Genomic DNA, 16350 nt, shown 5'->3' with positions numbered 1-16350 from the left:
ACACACACACACACACCAAGGTTATTATAGTTAAATGAAAACAAACTACAGTAAGTAACAAAACTAGATGTGAACATAATGCTTTATTAAGATACGGAAACAGTATTGTGTGTTTACAAAACTAACTAAAACAAATTATAGAGAAAATGGCCTTAGTTTTTCAGCTTTGTCCATTTATTTCATGCATAAGCCTAGTAATATATCTTCGACGTTTTTTTGTGGTGTCAGTTTCACGCCAGCTGTCGGCACCTCGCGGTCAAACGAAAGTTGGAAGAAAGTCGCAGAGTCCCTACTGGGATTTCTTTGAGCAAGTGCCTTGTAGTGGAAGGTGATAAAATATATGGAACATTTCTCAAGGGGAAAATCCCACAAATCTGAAAGTCCATTTTAAAAGCTCACGTAAGAGGCTGCATCTTGTGGACTGTTGCTGTTGTTGTTGATGATGTTGACGTCTTTTATAGCTGTTCAGTGGATGGTTGTTCATCTGTTCTAACCGTGAATATGTTTTTAAATGGTGTGATGTTTTGTTGAGTTTTCATTACACAATGTTTTTTCTGATTTGTTTTTATCTGGGCCCTGACAAATACCCTATATTAAAAAACTGAAACTAAGACTAATACAAATATAACTAAAACTACGAAACTAGAAGACCTGCTTCAAAAGCCAAACAAAATTGACAAAAGAAATTAACATTTCTAACTATAATAACCTTGACACACACCTAGCCTACACCACCTCTCACAGTTACACATCCACCCCTACCCACCCATCTCCTCATGCTCCGTGGGAAAGGGTGCAAAGCATACATTTGCATCGAGACAGTCTGCTCCGACACACAATATCAAGTACACTGATGCCATTGCCGATTCGTTAACTCACTGCCAGTGCGTAAGAGGAGCTTTTCTCCCACTCTCTCTCCGATGCCAAAGGGTGCTCATTCATTTCCACTCCCTGCCATTCTCTCAAACAAAGAATATACTGTGCTCCACTGCACTCTATTCCATGGTATATGACCACTTTATACTAACTTATGGTGCAAGAGCTAACCAAGCCCTTTAATTCTGTCTTGTGTGATGTTTCTCTATATGATTTCTATGATATGAGTTCACCTGCCGACTGAGGAGGGAAGTTTGAGAAGCTGTCCCACTATATGCCAACCAGGCATCACTCAAAGACTGACTTCTTTCACTGACAGCGATGATTTGTGTAGTCGTTGTTATTGGTTGTTGGCTTATAATATTTATTGCGTATTAAAACCCTTATATTGTAGGCATAATAGCCGAGTGATTCCACTTTGGGATAAACTAAGAAAGTTTCGTTGGAGGATTTTTTTTTGTTTGTTTTATTATTATGATTATTTATTCCTTCTTTTTGTACTCCAAAATCAAATAGCGTTGAGAGACTAGCTCGGTTGTTGTAGCATAGCAGCATGCGTTCCTTAATGATCTGAAGATGGCATCCGTGCCCCAACCTCAACGCGCCATGCAGTACCAAGGAACTGTACAGTACATGTACGCATGAATACCAGGCAATCTGTAGTCTCACATCAGATAGATATCTAATGTCTGGGGCACGACTATTGAAAAGTTGTTAAGGACCCTAAGATATGAATTGACCAACCATGGGGCTATTAAGACCAGCTACGGATTCCGTTACACTCCAGCCAATCAGAGGCTTACATGACCTTTTTCACTTGGACATGCAATCTTGTGATTCAGACCCGCCGTTCCTGGAATTGATGACGTGTGATTGGTGGGTCTGAGCATCAGGCAATCTAGAGCATCAGGCAATCTGGAGCAACAGGTGACAATTCATGGGGCAGCCGTGCTATGTATTTCTTTCTCTAGTGAGAGAAAGTCAGTGTTATTACGGAGCTCCAGCAGTGCAAGCGTATACAGTACGTTCCAAATCTCCTGCAACGTGATATATACTATAGCAGTGGTTCTCAAATGTTTTCATGTCAAGGACCCCCAAATCATTATGCATTTGGCCGCGGACCCCCATCTGAAAAGATTTTGTGCCAGGGAGATTTGTGTTCAAATGTTTCATAAATATAAAAAAAGTGAAAATAGCCGATCAACCAGCTCACAACACAAAGCATTGTGATGCGTTGTTAGCTTGTGGATGTATAGGGTAAAGGTCATTACACACAGCGATTATGCGAATATACGCAAAATTCGGATGCGGTCCGAATAAATAAAATACGCTTTTTCGCTCCGCGAAATTGATGTGGAAGCTTGTATTGACTTTATAAGGTTTTTTAAAAAAACATATTATTCACATGAAAAAATCGCCCCCGGTGTGTAAGGACCTTTAAAGTAGTTAAACTGATTTTGATGCTATACTAACAAATTTTGCCTGAAACCCCCTCAAGGACCCCTGGGGGGTCCCCATAGCCCACTTTGAGAACAACTGATATAGAGGAGGAGCAGGGTAAGCTACTGTAAAAAAGAAAAAAAATCCCAGAGTTCCAGAGTGCCTGATTTCACCTGCCCACTATTTAGTAATCGAGGCTCAGCAGTAGTTTTTTTTAAGTGAATGAATCCATAGCCTAACTGCAGAACTGATTGATGTGGCAGGTTTTGTTGATGTAACACAACCTAACCCTGCTAGTTCTCTACATTAGATGTGGCAGGTTTTGTTGATGTAACACAACCCTGCTATAGTTTTCCAGGTATTAAACCTAATGTATTCACCCTGTGTCCTTGTCATTCTAGAAATCTAATCAGGGACTAGTTTGACTCAGGACACAAAGTTCATGCAATTAAAGACCTGGGAGAAATAGAAAACCAGTAGTATCGGAGGACCAGGGTTGGGAAATACTGGTCTAAATACTGTATACCTCACTGAGAGTTGATGTTGAGCAAAGCTGGTGCAGCACCATTTGAATTATTAGAGATAATCCATCAGGATATCTTTGTGTAGGAATAGATAGGTAAGATTCCAACATGTTTGTACTTGGTCCGACAGCTTTGGTTGTCATTGAATCAAATGCATCACATTCCCAGTGCCTACGTAGCTCTATTAGTCACTCTGTATTGGAATGACTGCATCCCAGTTGTATTCCTACGAATGCTGCTAATGTTCGGTATGGTATAGCACTAGTATACCCTTAGTCAGTTAATTTCTTAATCCTATATGGTTACGGTTAGTGAATTGGCCCGAATACAAATATGAACACTATATATTCTGATTGTGGACCTGGCGTTTCAGTGCATTCCATGATGGACACTCGACTAGTTCCCGAACCAGAGTTGAGCTTGTGTCGTCAAGAACCTCTGTTTGATTCCTTGTCCTGTTTTCCGTCCCCCTCTCTGGATCTGCCAGCCTCAGGAGCCAAGATGACTTGTGAATGAGATCAGCATATCAAAACCACGACTGTTTCTTAGTTGATGATTTTTATCTCCCTCTCTTCTCTGTTCTCCTCCTCCTCTCCCTTCTTGCTCGTTTCTCCCTTTGTGTTGCTCTATAAAGTGCTGTGAAGCAGGATGTTTCCGAGAGCTCGGCGTCCGAATGCTGCAATGTAATGGGATGAGCTTTGTTTCTATGTTTGAACGCTGCCTGCGTCTGTGGTCAACGTCGAGGCCTGCTCGAGAGGACGCTGACATCACATCTTTGACATCACGTATGGATTGGATCTTTAGTCTTACTTACTTTAGTCTTAGCTTTACCCTAACTCATATTAGTCACACCATAATACCATATAGAGCACCGAAGTCTGACGTAATTTACACATCCTACCTGGGTCGCGTTTCCCCCCCCCCCATTCTGAATTCCCATAGACGTGTTTAATATCGCATCAAATAAGAACTGTGTTCCAAAAATAAACAACTGATCCCGGCGGTTTGGCTCATATGGATATGAAGCATCAACTGACGGTGAGAAATGTTGCTTCTGCCGAATTAGTAAAATCTTCGCCAGAAACAGACTGTATCAAATATGAGTGACGACTATCATAAACGATACAGAGCCACCTCCCTGACAATATCGCTGAGACAGTTTGTTTATTTTTGGACCCCAATTCTTATATGAGACGATTCTGAGATGACCCAATGTTATTCTCCATAGAGAAATGACTTCCACGACCCAGGAGATGAACGAGGGACTTCTGTACTCTATACAGATAACTCCAGTGTCCTCTCCACCAGGTCCTTCTTGGTGACTTGCCGGCGTTAATAAGTGTTCAGGTTATGCCTATGTCTTATCAGAGTCGCGTGTTGACATGTGTTAAACCCCCGGGGGCGTGTCCCTGGGGTATATCTCTGATTGTGCTTTAATACACAAACTTACTCTTTTTTGTGGAACCCGACTAGCCTGAATCAATTTTGTATACATTTGTACACTATTACTATTTACTGTATAAAAGAGAGAGAGAGAGAAAAAAAAATACAAAAGCAGAGATAATGTTTATAACAATGTGTTGATTATTGTGCAAATCTGATATATTCACAATAAAAGTGTTGTATTGTTATGAGCTGAGGTGGGCCTCTATTTTTTTTTGCTGTGTGTGTGTGTGTGTGTGTGTGTGTGTGTGTGTGTATGCGTGCATGCGTGCGCGCTGTAGCCTATATAACATCAAACGGCATTAAAAGATGGCTAAAAATAATTTGATGTTCAGATCAACAATACAGCAATAAATGTGGAATCTTTTTTTTATTCCATTCTACCATTTCAGCTTCCACTGGGCCCAAGAGCGAGGTCAGGGTTCAGACCAAACATGTCATTATATCCTTCCTATATTCAAAGCAAAACAAGATTCCAGCTGAATGCGGGACAGCTGAGTTTACCTCTGCTCTTGTTCATTTCCAAAAGAGACACACTTTTCCCCTGGATTCCTTCCTTTTTCTCTCTCTTTCTCACACACCCTCCTCTCTTTCTCACTATATTTGTATGTGTGTGTGCCTTTATTTGTCAACCTGTATTTAATGATAGCGGTCATAAATTTTCACCCTTATCTCTTCCAAGCACTCACTCATTTTAATACTGTATGAAAAAACAATATAAGTAATGTGATTGTATGTTATTTCACTCTACAGTGAAACCAAACCATGTTCTTTGATAAAATAAAGGGTTGAGCTTGCGGTTCTTATTTGATGCATTTGTTACTGAGAGTTCATGACAAATGCTTCAAGTTTCAAACATCAAAACTTTAACTTCCTATTGTCTTCAGTTGAATAATGCGACTGCTATATCAAACCGTTCTATAATGTCGGATGAACCAACGTCATTAGAGCGTGAAGTTTGCAAACAAAGGCACGCACACATAAACACACATACGCTATACACACCAATCCAGGCCCACCCAGAAGCATGCCAAATTGCTGGGTCTTTAGTTTTAAAAGAACCATGAACTAGTTATTTCCTCTTTGCGGAGGTCCTCCCGAAAATGTCTCCATCTCGCTCTGACACACACAAGTGCATGCAAGTTTGTAAAACAATACGTACAGTATAGGTAAAGGAATTGATTTCCACTGGTGTCATATTCTTTCCCCAAGCCCTAAATACAACCTTGATACTATAATACATGCCTAATCTTGACCCTCGCTTTATCCTCAATTTAACGCAAATTCCAATTCAAACACTAAACCCTCAACCTTGTTCACTTGATCACTCAGGCTTTTGGCAAATAGTCTGTTTATTTTTGTAAATGTAAAGCGCCCTTGGGTCTTTTGAAAGGCGCTATTTAAATTCAAGTTATTATTATTAGTGTTAACCTAAAGTAACCCTTCAATGAGGCCCTCATGAGGATGTTTGCTTCTCACAAGAAGATAATTCACTAAAGTACACAGATGCACACACACACACACACACACACACACACACACACACACACACACACACACACGCACCCTCGAACACACACATAACTAACTATCACAGAGAGTTAGGGGACCGGGCGGGGGGGGGGGGACCCTACAGATAAAAGGCTGGGCTATATGTGCAGTGACACGGCACGTCAGACTCTTGTCCCTCTGTGTACCGATGCTGCTCTCATCACTGTGCCTGTGATCCTGTGATGCCTCTGTGAGGGTTATTCACGCAGACAAGGCCTGCCATCTCCTGCCCCCTTGAGCTCTTAGCGGAAAGCCAGATGTCATCGCCCCGCCGCAGCAGCCCGGGTCTGCGTGGGGGGGAGGTGGGGTGGGGGGGTAGCTGTATTTGTGTGCTCTTTACTCAATGGTATTTTTGTTTATCCCATTGAGACCGGGAACGCATCTTGTGCGTAACTTTTGGCTATTCAAAAATAGCAGATCTACAAGCTCATAGCGCGGCACCGAGTGCCGTGCTATGAGCTTGTAGATCTGCTATTTTTGAAAAATCGTAAAAAATGTGGGCAAATCTTTGAATATATATATTGCTATATCTGTGGTGCTCCAACTTTTCCGTGTCAAGGACCCCCCAAAATGAATATGTATTTGGCCGCGGACCCCCATCTCAAACTATGTTGTTCCAGGGACCCTCAGAAGCACAGATCGGAGTTAAAAATGTTCGCTGTAAAACATATTATATTCAAAGATTTGCACATACCTGCAAGATTTTTCAAAAATAATAGCAGATCTACAAGCTCATGAATACAAGCTATGAGCTTGAATATCTGCTATTTTTTTCAATAGCCAAAGAAATCTAAAACGACACAGAATGGCGTTCCCGGTCTTAAAAGCTTATTTGACGGTAATCCAGGGATCAATATGACCACAGCTCTGGAGTGGAAGGTTTTAGAGGGTTTTTGTTGTTCTTGGAGATGGTTGAAGGCATGGGAGGTCTCCGAAATGTGTGTTATATAGGCATCTTCTGGAGGGGATGGCTGTAACGGGATACCCTTGTAAGTGGGGACGAGGTCGTAGCCTTTAACATGCCAGGCTTAAGAAGTTACAGGCCTTGGAAGAGGCACAGACACTTTCCTACGTCACTTTTTTCAATGTATCTGCCCGAGGGAGAGAGACAGCGTTCAATGTGTCAGAGGCTTTTAATGGTGGATCAAACGTGTCGGAACAGGACATTCCGAAGTGATCCATAATATATAATATCACGTCCGATTGTTGTTTCTCACATTCGGATGAATCCATGCACTGTTTTGCTGTCAACCAAAGTAATTTACAGTACATCAAGTCTTTGTCCCCGTTTTATTTTTGTTTTCTTTCGTTTTGTTTGAAACGCAGCTGCCAAATTATCATTTTCAATCACTTCTTTGATATTTTCTTTATATTTATCATCCTCTCGGTACATCAACTGAATGTTGTTGAATGTTGAGTGATTTTTTTTCGTAGATCAAATGCATTCTTTTACTGAACTTGCTGCCCCCCAACATGAATGTTTTTGCTTTCTTGGTAACCCAAAGGTCTAGCGCTGGATGACTAACTGGTGAGCAAGTGAAATTCAAATATTTGTGGCTTGTGTCCACTTATCTCTGTGTTGGGTGAGGGGGGGGGGGGGGGGGGACGCAAATGACTGGTAACAACAAATTGAGCCACAATTGGTCAAATCAATCATATGCCAAAGGAACAAAATGACCCTCCTGATTGCTGACATAGAGACGTTTACATCAACATTGGCCTCCCAGACTCTTTAGCTTCAGAGAGTGTCTGGTTGGGACACGAGCGTCATTAGTCAGCCACCTCTAAAGTTCACCGAAATTGTTTGGATAGCGTTGTTCCATCCTGTTACGTAGGCTGCGTCCAGCGAACGCAATTTTTCGGAATGTAATTGCATCTCAATGACGCATATACGTCCCCAAAAATAGACATTATAAACCAAAAATAGCCGTCGGCGCTAAATTAAGCGACCACCCTGCCTCACAGCCTCACGGTCACAGCGACTGCAGGGTGATCAACCCTAGCCTGTATAAACTTCCCTTACGATGGTACGCCCTAATTTGGTTGACCTTCGCTCCAGCGTTTTTTTAATTGGCGTCATTTGTTTTTCCATTAGTTAAAGGAGAAAGAACCTTCCCGCAAACCCGTGTCAGAGGTTGCGCCCTCTCCCTGACCCTACAACAGAGCGGGACAAGGCTATCAGGTTTGTCGGGGGGCCATCAGAGTCTATGGCGCATGTCTCTAAAAATAAATACGGAAAGACACAAACTCCCGTAAACTGCGTTAATACGCTGCAGCGTCAACAACACAACGATAGCTATTTCCTTTACTATGGTATCAATGACCCCAGTACGTGCCTCGGTATAGGCGTATTTCCATCTGTGAGATAGACCCTAGGTCAAACAGTAGATGCATATGATTCATACCATTTGCTTTAACCTGCCTAGAGCGCTGCACTGTCTGCACATACTTATTTATTTTGTGTATATCTCTGCGCACAAGATGGAACCACACTGGGAGTGCTGGCACAACTGACACTTTCATCGTGTGATCATGAATTCTTGTCCATGCATTATTTTTTTCACGTTGAGAGTTTTCATTTATTACATGCAGTAATGCTATTCCTTCTTTTGTGGTTCTCTCTTTGTATTTGTTCTGCTACACTGGGCTGCTGTAACATCTGAATTGCCTTCAGGGACAAATAGAGTTTCATCTCATCTGATCTCTTATTCCACAGTGAGTGGTTTATTGCATTACGGCAATCTAAATAACGTACAGGAAAGTAAGGCAAAGAGTCACAGACACTTTGCTGTGGTGCTTTTCTTTTCTTTCTTCTTCTTCTTCTTTTTTTTGCTGAAATGTCCTATGTGACAAATCCAACTAATATGGCACTTAAGCGGACTGAAACTTCTAGATTCTATCATCTGATACAGCCTACAGTACAAAACACACCCAACACTCACTTGGCATAGATGTTCAGGAAATACCACAGGCTTTTTCAAAGCCATAAACATGACCACACACTTATCTGCTCCCACCCCACATGGTAAGTACCTCCTCGCCCCTCTCGCTCTCTCTCCCTCTCTGTCTCTCTCTCTCTCTCTCTCTCTCTCTCTCTCTCTCTCTCTCCCTCTCTCTCTCTCTCCCTCTCTCTCCGTATGTAAGTGTGTTGTGCTTGTGCGTGCGTCTGTGTGTGTGGGTTCCTGTCATGATTGGCAGGCATAACACAGGAAAACTCTCTCCAGGTGAATGGTCTCGATGGGACACATTCCATTCCAGCTGAGAATGAGCTTGATTTGTGGATTTTCTCTCTGTTTGGAATGGGGCCTAACTCAATTTAACTGGTAACATGAGGTGTTAGGTTGGTTTTGCCTGCGTGCGTCCGTGTGTGTGTGTGTGTGTGTGTGTGTGTGTGTGTGTGTGTGTGTGTGTGTGTGTGTGTGTGTGTGTGTGTGTGTGTGTGTGTGTGTGTGTGTGTGTGTGTGTGTGTGTGTGTGTGTGTGTGTGTGTGTGTGTGTGTGTTGGGCGGGATATGTGCCGTTCATCAAGGATATGGAACATGTCATATACAAGGGTTTTGTTTCTATGTCCCTGAAATTGCCAGAAAAAATGGAGGGACAGCGAGTCTCCGGTAGCTGCTTCGGAGGAATGAATGCGACATTATAACAGTACCATTACGTCCGCCATTATCAGCCTCAATACTGTACTAGTAATAATAATAGTGTTATAGAACCATTAGAGGTGCCTAAACTAAGCTGAAGAGCCAGTAGATAACTCTCTACAGAATCTTACACGGAGGGACTTAACAGGTATTTTGTATGGCAGCAGTAGCACCTCAACCACCCCAAAGAACTGCCAAAGAACCACCATTTTTTTGTGTGACTTCCAGGCCAAGCCCCACGTATGAGAGTGTTGTGTTGTGTTTCACCTTGGAAAAGTGTGGACTTTTACATTGTTTCTGATAGTGCTGCAGTGTTCAGTGATTTGAGTTTTTAAAAGTCTGATGAGTCCTGTGTCCCGGTAGCTCAGTCGATAAAACACTCGCCTTGCTTTGGACCACATGGTGGTCCAAAGCAATGGTGGGTTCAATCCTGGACTGAGTTGTGAGTACGGGGGGCTGATGTTGTTGTGTTGCACTCCACCTCAGCTATATCTCCGAGGGGTCTAGTGCATTGATAAGGGGATCGACACCCTCGTTCTCGAACAATAAGCCACTACCTTAGTCTGGTGGATTATGCCAGGCCACATGGGCATTTAAGCAAACCCCAAAACATTAAGTGTGTCGAACTCAACTATGTGTGATGTGGGTGGATGTGGTATAGTTTAGTGTAGTGTGGTTTTAGTACAGTATGGTGTGGTGTTATAGGGGGTGGTGTAACGTGGTGTAATGTGGTGTGGTTTGGACTAGACGGTGTGCAATTAGTGCCAGCAGGGCAGCAAGAACACAGGTTACTGTGACTAACCATGCATGCAGCACCCATAACATGCCAAACCTGAAACAGGCAAATGGAAACACCAGTAACAGTTACAGGGCTGATGTATTAAACATGAGGGAATGAGCAGCAGGTATGGAGGATTGCGGGAGAAATATCAATTAAGAAATGCACTGAGAGAGGCAGTCAGGTGAGAATGATGCACCTCTCTTTTCAGGTGGAAAAGAGAGGAATCTAATGGCTAGTGGGAGAACAGCAGGTCTTGGGAGTTTGAAGTTAATGTGGAAGGAGCAAAGAGACTTTGGCTTTTGGCTTTGAGGAGAGACAGACTGTTACAAGTCTCTCTCTGGGGCTCTAACTTCTACAGTAGCATACATACTGGCATGGGGGCGCCCATAGCTGGATGGTTAGTGAGCCCGCCTAGGGAGCCAGAGGCCCTGGTTGCCCCAGGTTCGATTCCAGGCCATGTCAGCATATGTGTCGATGAAATGAAATTTGTCCCTGAGCAAGACTCTTAACCCCTAATTGCTCACAGGTTCTCATTGGAAACAAGACCGCAAGGACTTTCATGAACAACCTGTTAAAAGGAATTATCCTTATCCTTATGGTATACATGCACCCTACTGTAGCAGTTGCCAAGGCATGGCAGCATAGTATACAGTATCCCGTCTTCAACGTTTTTTTCAGGCCAAGGACCCCTTAGCTAGCAGAGAGATGAAGCAGGGACCCTCCACTACAAACTGTTTAAAATTGTGTTACAGATTAAACTTTTTCCTAGACTAAAATAAAGGTTCCTGTCACACAAAGATTTGGTGGCTCCCTGTAGTAACTCTGATGTTTGTGGTCTGGATGTGGTCTGGACCCCTGCTGAAGACCTTATATGAAGTTTTGTGATGATTGTACAAAGGGTTGATGAATTAGGTCCAAATGTGTGCTAACAGACTAACTTCCTAAAGTTTTACTGTTGACAGTGGCCAGGCTGTTTATCCCATCTGGTCAGTTTGAAGACCGTTCTCAAGCTCCTTATGTTGACTGACAAATTTGGTGATGATAGAAAAGCCATAGGGAACCTGTAAGAACCCATCAGCAAAATGTGGTTGCTCTGGGAATTGAGGTTCCTGAACAGAACATACAGTAATCAGAAATAATAAGAATCCCTGCTAATACAATAGTAAATAGACAGAGGTGCCTCTGTTAGGTCGTATATTTATATGACAGCTATTTAACCTGAGCCCCTTTGGAGTACAGACTATAGTGTGTGCGTGTGCGTGTGCGTGTGTGTGTATGTGTGTGTACAGTATGTGTGTGTGCCTGCGTGCGTGTGTGTGTGTACAAATATAAAAATCTGTGTAAAATATTAAATGTTTAATTTGCAACAATTTGACTGATGGTCAACAGGTGTGTCATGTCACAGCAGACTACACATCCTTTAAACAGGAGATATTTGGTGTGCGTGTACATGTATCTTCCTGTTCAACTCTACATGCAAACACTGACACATAGCTACACAACCCACATAAAGAGAGGGCGAGAGATAAACAGAGAGAGAGGGAAGGAGTGAGAGAGAAGGATGAAATGAGTCACCTGGTGGTGGTTACAGGCACACGGCATTAATCAGTCCGCTGTATTGTGCCACCGGCGACTGTGCTGCAAAGCCCCTCAAGTGAAAGAGAGTTGTGCATGTTGTTATATGCGTGCATACGTGCGTGCGAGCGCGCATGCATGTGTGTGAGTGTGTGTGTGTGTGTGTGGCTTGGGGTTTAAACTTTACCAGCTGGCCCAAAAGCCCCCAAAGAACATGTGTTTGCATAGGTGTAGACATACAGTATGTCTGTGTTTCTGTGTACAGTATATGTGTACGCACACATGGATGTTCCGCCCGCATGTTTATTTGTGCAAATCGTGGTTGTATGTTTGTATGTTCTCTGCCTGTGCATGCATCAAGTTACCTGCGTGTGTGTGTGCGTGTGTGTGTGTGTGTGTGTGTGTGTGTGTGTGTGTGTGTGTGCGTGTGCGTGTGCGTGTGCGTGTGTGTGTGTGTGTGTGTGTGTGTGTGTGTGTGTGTGTGTGTGCGCGCGTGTGCGTGTGTGTGTGCGCGCGTGCGTGCGTGCGTGCGTGTGTCTGTTGAATCACTCAGGTGGGTTGTTAGGACCCTGGGCTGCACGCTGCCTGGCCCGGTCCTGCACCGTGTTACCCATCAGCACGCTAATTACACGTATGAGCTCTGACACAGCCACACATGGGATGGAGCGTATTATATGCTGCCCCGGAACACACGCACGCAAACTCTCTCTCTCTCTCTCTCTCTCTCTCTCTCTCTCTCTCTCTCTCTCTCTCTCTCTCTCTCTCTCTCTCTCTCTCTCTCTCTTTATCCAGCCCTCCCCTGGCCTGCGTGTCTCTTGTTCTGTGTGAGTCATGAGGGGGTAAATTAGCAGGGAGCACCAGACAAGACAAGCTGACTGTTAGCAGATGTGCCAGAAGTGAGGAAACACAGGTTAGGCTCTATTTTAAGACCACTCCCTGCTCTTTAGACCAGTGTTTCTCAAACGCCCCTTTTTTTTGTTTTTGTTTACTATTTTTGAGAGATTTTCATGCATTTTCAAAGATATCTAAGAAATTCCATGAAAAAAACTTTTTAGAAGTAGTGAAAATAGCAGATCCCAAGCTCACAACACGCGTTGAGCTTGTAGATCGGCTATTTTCACTTGTTTGGGTCCTGGGGAGACATCAAATTTATCTTTTGGGTCTGGAGCTAAAGGGTTTAGGGGCCACTGCTTATTAGACAGAGTCTGGTTTCCTCTATTGGCCGGGCACAGTGACTGTATTATTTTATCGCTGTGATAGATGCTTGGAATTACACAAAGCGATGTGTACAGGAACATCCAAACTTATATGGATGTATGCAAGGTCCCGTTGTGTGTAAGATTTGTTGCTTTTGTCGGTGCGTGTAGCAACATGTTGAAATGCTATACTTTCCCAAGAATTATGTTGAATATATAGTAATACAATGCTCAATGGAACCGGCATATCGTTTAAGTTGTCAAGACCAGTTCTGCATCAGTCCAAGATCTTATTCCCAGGTCCCAAAGGGAACAATAGGTACTATGCTATACTACGACTTCAGACTTCAAGATATAAATAAACATCTTTATCTGCAAGCATAACAGACAAAATCAGTGTTTCCTGAGGAGTGTATAAATTATGCATGTAAACATAACCTATTTGTGTGTGTGTGTGTGTGTGTGTGTGTGTGTGTGTGTGTGTGTGTGTGTGTGTGTGTGTGTGTGTGTGTGTGTGTGTGTGTGTGTGTGTGTGTGTGTGTGTGTGTGTGTGTGTGTGTGTTTTCTGTGCAAGCACCACATCTAAAGATATGGTCTTGTACTTCCATTCTTGTGAGGACTAACAGTCCTCTCAACGATGACAGAGGCAATGTGCAGTCCAGAGTTTTTAACCGGCTATTTGGCTATTGGGGTTTTCGGTAACATTTTAGTATTAGTGTTAGCTTATTGTTGGACAAGGGTCACGGTCAAGGTTTGGTGTTGGGAATGTAGACATTATTATTCAGTGGAAAGTCTTCACAGGTATAGTAATTCAGCATGGGTGTGTGTGTGTGTGTGTGTGTGTGTGTGTGTGTGTGTGTGTGTGTGTGTGTGTGTGTGTGTGTGTGTGTGTGTGTGTGTGTGTGTGTGTGTGTGTGTGTGTGTGTGTGTGCGTTCGTGGGTGCATGCATGTGTGCATGTGTGTGCGTGCGTGCGTGCATGTAAGTAAGTGACTAAGTGAGTGGCAAATACTGTACGTTCAAAGACAGCCTCACAATGGAGTTTGTGTGGTAGGCCTACACCTGTGTGTTTGTGTGGCGTACCTCTTGTTGTGTCTTGACTAAAGGATGTGTCTAAACAGTTATGGCTTATGTGAATATACAAACTCGCCAGGCCATTCTATTCATGAATAGTCCTTATGTTCTCCTTAAAACTTTCACATCAACACCCATAAACACAGGAGAACAAGGAAATAGAAAGACTAAATCAGGACCCCGTGCCGAACTGGAACTTGGTGTGTGTCTGGTAGATTGAATGGGAAAGGTTAGTGCATGTGTCTTCAGAGTTGAAAGTGAATTATTATACCCTCTCAGACTGAGAAGACTCATTAACATTCATGTCTGGGGAAATAAAAAAGTATCTCCCAAATTAAAAGTTTGAAAAATGTCGCGAAAGTATAGAGCCTGAAGCTTTTCCGCATTAAATAGGAAACGTACTTTTTAAAATTGATTTGGTCATTGAAGCTGCACAACAAGGAATTTGACTTAGAGGTATTTTATTTAATTATACACAGTACAGTATGATGACTCAACACAATTTATGAAAATAAAAAGCAATCAGAAGACTGAAGAAAGAAAAAACTGTCTAATTGGAGTTATTAACATTATTTTACAGAATCCTATATTAAAATTGGCCGCTGATGTCAATATGTCTCAGCATAACCATATAAGGAGTTCCCAATGCAGCTACGCCCAAATATGGAGTGTGTTGTCTAACCTCAATGTGCCGTCATGGCATCAGGCACAAACAAACAAATCAGTCAGTTCCATATGGGCACAAAAGGGGCATGCCCATATATGTCCACACTGTTGACATCAGCGATCTCCATATATGGGCATAAAAGGGACTAGGACTGAACGATACAGAGATCCGGTTGTCCAGAGCCACAGATCCGACTGCTATGCCCATATATGGTCATGTGCATATATGGGACCGACCAACTTCAAACTCGGCGCACACAGTGGCAAGGACTCGAGGGAGTGCCGTGCCCGCCGTCAAGTAGTTCGGATATCCAGTTGTCCAGTCCCGCCGATCCAACCAATATTCCCATAATGGGCATTACAATATAATATGGCATATACTGATAACATCAGGGATCTCCATATATGGGCATAAAAGGGACAATAATCATAATAATCACAATATGTGTTGATTACACACATTTTGACCTCTGTTGGCTATAGGAGACAATAATTAATGGCTAATTTCCATGCAGTCTCTGTAGAGCAAATTTTCTATTTGAGTCTTCTAGGCGCATCTTCACAAAAAGATAAGTTCCAGTGGAATTTGCTGTATTTGCATTGTGTTGTGTTGCTCTGCCTATTTTAGTGCCTGGCCATGGTGTCACATTCCAAAAATGTAATAGAAATTCTCGAGAAAGACAGGAGGCACACTCCCTAAAGTCTTATTGATGGTATTGGAACCAGTTAAAAGGGTTACCTTGAAGTCCTGTCACTGACAGTGTGTAAACCGGTGCCAAATATGTTGAGGAAAAATAATCATAGTTGGTTTTTTTTCATGGTTTACACAAGATTTTCTGGCAGGGAGGCAGTGTTTAAATACTCTTTGTGGCGGCTGAACAGTTCTGCTTGTAATTTATTTGTGTTAACCGTAACTGTCGACAGTTCTTAATTACGAGCGGCGGTTCCACTTGCGCACACTGACAACAGGAAGTGTGTGTTTATTTAAAGGCGGATTGGCTGACACAGTATCTCTGTTTACTGCATCCAGCTCCAATGCTGTTGTCACTAACCGCAACACACGCGGGTCGGGCATACATGCTGACACACACACACACACACACACACACACACACACACACACACACACACACACACACACACACACACACACACACACACACACACACACACACACACACACACACACACACACACACGGCCAGCATGTTTGTGTTTCCTCATTAGTAAAATACCTGATGCTCCCCCACTCTTTCTCCCCACAGAATTCCCCTGTTCTGACTTCCCTTCCAGGGTCCTCTTATCTCTCTCTCTCTCTCTCTCTCTCTCTCTCTCTCTCTCGCTCACTGGCACTTCATCCTTTCATTCACTCCATTTATATCTCTCTCCGCTTTCCTTTTCCTGTCTCTTTCCCGCTCCATGCATCTTTTGTGCATTCGGTCATATGTCTGAAATCTGCTGCTGTGGAGGAAGGAGGAGGGAGTATCTTGGGAGTGTGTGTGTGTGTGTGTGTGTGTGTGTGTGTGTGTGTGTGTGTGTGTGTGTGTGTGTGTGTGTGTGTGTGTGTGTGTGTGTGTGTGTGTGT

The sequence above is a fragment of the Gymnoscopelus microlampas genome (genome assembly GCF_963454915.1).
Source record: "Gymnoscopelus microlampas genome assembly, chromosome: 6".
Lineage (NCBI taxonomy): Eukaryota > Metazoa > Chordata > Actinopteri > Myctophiformes > Myctophidae > Gymnoscopelus > Gymnoscopelus microlampas.
This window is presented reverse-complemented; position numbering follows the sequence as displayed.